This window comes from Callithrix jacchus, chromosome 14 (assembly GCF_049354715.1).
Source record: "Callithrix jacchus isolate 240 chromosome 14, calJac240_pri, whole genome shotgun sequence".
NCBI lineage: Eukaryota > Metazoa > Chordata > Mammalia > Primates > Cebidae > Callithrix > Callithrix jacchus.
The window spans coordinates 67,003,048-67,007,057 of NC_133515.1; the positions used below are offsets into that span (position 1 = coordinate 67,003,048).

The window sequence follows — 4,010 nt, forward strand, 5'->3', positions numbered from 1 at the left end:
GAGCAGGAGTTAACACCGTCACTACCTTGGGGGAGAACAGGAAAGCTCAGCTGGTGGTGATTGCACACGATGTGGATCCCATAGATCTGGTTGTCTTCTTGCCTGCCCTTTGTCGTAAAATGGGAGTCCCTTACTGCATTAACAAGGGGAAGGGAAGACTGGGACATCTAGTCCACAGGAAGACCTGCACCACTGTCGCCTTCACCCAGGTAAATTTGGAAGACAAAGGCGCTTTGGCTAAGCTGGTGGCAGCTACTGGGACCAATTACAATGACAGATATGATGAGATCCGCTGTCACTGGGGAGGCAATGTCCTGGGTCCCAAGTCTGTGGCTCGCATCGCCAAGCCTTGAAAAAGCAAAGACTAAATAAAGAACTTGCCACTGAATGGGGTGAAATGTACATTGTAGAGTTTTCTCTACAATGTTATTTTATGTGATTTATCTATTTATCTATTTTATGTTATTTATCTATTTATGTTATTTATCTCTACGATGTTGTTTTAATTATGCTTATGTGGATAAGCATATACTTCCTCTTTATTACACCCATAACAAGAAAGACTGAGGCCAGTGATGTAGCAAAATCATCAGCATTGGTTAAACCCACTGTTATGACAAAGAAAAGAGGTGAACTGACTGATGATATGGAAAAATTACTTGTCATGTGGATGGAAGACCAGATACAGAAGTACATGTGACTTAGCCTTCTGATGATCTAGGCTAAGGCAAGAAGACTTTTCAGTACATTAAAAGAGCGTGCTGATGAGCCTTTGAATATGTAAATGTTTATAGCAAGTCATGGGTAGTTCCAACACTTCAAAAGTTGTCATCATTTTTCATAATGTGGAGGTCAGCAGTGAGGCCACAAGTGCAGATACTAAATGTGCCAAAGCTTTTAAAGAAGAGCTGCGTAAGATAATTGTGAATAAGAAATGTTTTTGAGAGGAAATATTTAATGTCAATGAAACAAGCTTACTCTGGAAGCATATCCTGGAGCATCTATACATTCATCAAGAGTACAGGAAGATGCCAGGATTCAAGGCATTCGAAGACCTTATAATGCTCTTTTTGGGTAGAAATGTTGCATGGCTCAAATTCTCCACTTGGAGAACCCTAGAGCATTCAAGAATGTGAATAAGCATATACTTCCTGTACTCTTGATGAATGTATGGATGCTCCAGGATATGCTTCCAGAGTAAGCTTGTAGATGATAAAAGTCTTTTTTTTTTTTTTGAGACAGAGTTTCGCTCTTGTTACCCAGGCTGGAGTGCAATGGCGTGATCTCGGCTCACCGCAACCTCTGCCTCCTGGGTTCAAGCAATTCTCCTGTCTCAGCTTCCCAAGTAGCTGGGATTACAGGCACGCGCTGCCATGCCCAGCTAATTTTTTGTATTTTTAGTGGAGACGGGATTTCACCATGTTGACCAGGATGGTCTCGATCTCTTGACCTGGTGATCCACCCGTCTCAGCCTCCCAAAGTGCTGGGATTACAGGCTTGAGCCACCGCACCAAGCCAAAAGTCTTTTTTTTTTTTGACACAGAGTCTTGCTCTGTCACTTAGGCTGGAACATAGTGGCACAATCTCAGCTCACTGCAACCTCCGCCTCCGAGGTTCAAGTGATTCTCCTGCCTCAGCCTCCTGAGTAGCTGGGATTACAGGCATGTGCCACCACGCCTGTATTTTTTTGTATTTTTAGTAGAGACAGGCTTTCACCATCTTGGGCAGGCTGGTTTTGAACTCCTGACCTCATGATCCACCCACCTTGGCCTCTCAAAGTGCTGCAATTACAGGTGTGAGCTGCCATACCCAACCTTTTTCTTTTAATTTAAAATTTTATTTTAAGTTCCAGGGTACATGTGCAGGATATGCAGGTTTGTTGCATAGGTAAACGTGTGCCATGGTGGTTTGCTGCACCTATCAACCCATCACGTGGCTACTAAGCCCAGCATGCATTCGCTATTTTTCCTAACGTTCTCCCTCCCTCAAACCCACCTCTTGACAGGCCCTAGTGTGTGCTGTTCCCCTCCCTGTGTTCATGTGTTCTCATTGTTCAGCTCCCACTTATAAGTGAGAACAAGAACATGTGGTGTTTGGTTTTCTGTTCCTGTGTTAGTTTGCTGAGGATAATGGCTTCCAGCTCCATCAATGTCCCCGGCAAAGGACATGATATTGTTCTTTTTATGGCTGCATAGTACTCCATGGTGTATATGTACCACATTTTCTTTATCCAGTTTATCATTGATGAGGATTTGTGTTGATTTAATGTCTTTGCTATTGTGAATAGTGCTGAATGAACATATGGCAAAAGTCTTTTTTCAGACCTTTCAAGGTGTCAGACTCAGTTTATCTCTCTTAGATAGGGGAAATTTCTAGAAAGGGAAGGCCTGGATGCATTAATAGAGATTCTCTACAGATGCAAATTTCCCCCAGAAAAGATAGCTTTGCAAGGACCCATCTGTCTGCTGGCCCTGCAGCAGCCTCAAAATCTGTCAAAGAAATAAATTTTGAGGTAATATTTTGATTTTCTTCAGCCTATGCTAGAACCCCCTCTGGATAAATCACGAATGCTGGTGTGGATTCTGATCAGGGAGCCCCTGTAAGCCTGTGGTCCCTCAGAGAAAAATGGAGTCTGCATGCTGATTGTAAAATATATACTGGGGCAGGCATGGTGGCTCATGCCTTTAATCCCAGCACTTTGGGAGGCCAAGGTGGGCAGATCACTTGAAGTCAGGATTTTGAGACCAGCCTGGCCAACATGGTGAAACCTAATTTCTACTAAAAGTACAAAATATAGTAGGGTGTGATGGCACGTGCCTGCAATCCCAACTACTGGGTAGGCTGAGGCAGGAGAATCGCTTGAACCTGGGAGGCAGAGGTTGCAATGAGCTAAGATAGTGTCATTGCACTCCAGCCTGGGTAGCAGAGCGAGACTCTGTCTCAAAAAAATAAAAAAATACCAAAATCCAGAAAAACAGGTGGTGTCACCTGGAGCTTAAGAAGCTGCATGCAAGTATTGAATTTCTGACAATGGCCGAGAACAAATTAAGAGGGCAGGAATCCAGGAATGTATAGCCAGCCAAAAAATTTTAAGGCAAAAAACAAAGCAAAACCAGTTACCACTGATCTTAAGAAGATAAATGTTATGAATAATGAAAAAGCTAACAGAGTAAATAAAGCTTTTGTAAATGTACAAAAGGAACTTTCACATTTCTCAAAAGACCTTTCCCTTGACCTTCTACAGAAAGAATTGATTCCTCAGCAGAGTCATAAAAGCAAACCAGCTAATGTTGCTGAAGCTATAAAATTAAAGGTTCAGTTGTAATACAGTGGTGATGCATCTAATTCCCCACAAAGACCAATAAATTATATGTTTTATACAAAAAAAGAAAACATATAAATAAATAAAATAAAATACATATTGGGTTAGGTGGCTCACACCTGTAATCTCAGCATTTTGGGAAGCCAAGATGGATGGACCTCTGGAGCTCACGAGTTTAAGACAAGCCTGGCCAACATGGTGAAACCCTGTCTCTACTAAAAATACAAAAATTAGCCGAGAGTGGTGGTGCAACCTGTAATCCCAGCTACTTCTGAGGCTGAAACATGAGACTCACTTGAACCTGGGAGGACAGAGGCTGCAGTGAGCCGAGAATGCACCATGGCACTCCTGCTTGGGTGACAGAGACTGTCTCAAAAAAAAAAAAAAAATGCCTTGGTGCTTGTTTTGAAAAAGGAAAAAGAAATGGCTGGGCCATAATTAGTCATTAGGGAAATGCGAATTAAAACCACAATGTAATACCACTGCATGTCTATTAGAGTAGCTTGAAAAAAAAAAAAAACACCAACAAACCCAAGTTCCGGCAAGAATGCAAAGTGACTGGAATGTTCATATCATGTAGTAGCAAGTGAATAATATAGCCTCTTAGGGAAATAATTTGGCAGTATCATATAAAATTAAACATTTATCACAAAACCCAGAAATCCCACTCCTAGGTATTTACCCAAGA

At 42.0% G+C, this 4,010-nt stretch overlaps 1 pseudogene; it reads left to right on the forward strand.

The window, feature by feature from the left end:
* The first annotated feature begins 3,030 nt into the window (after positions 1-3,030).
* Positions 3,031-3,325, forward strand: LOC100404696 (ribosomal biogenesis factor pseudogene; annotated as a pseudogene).
* Positions 3,326-4,010: the final 685 nt, after the last annotated feature.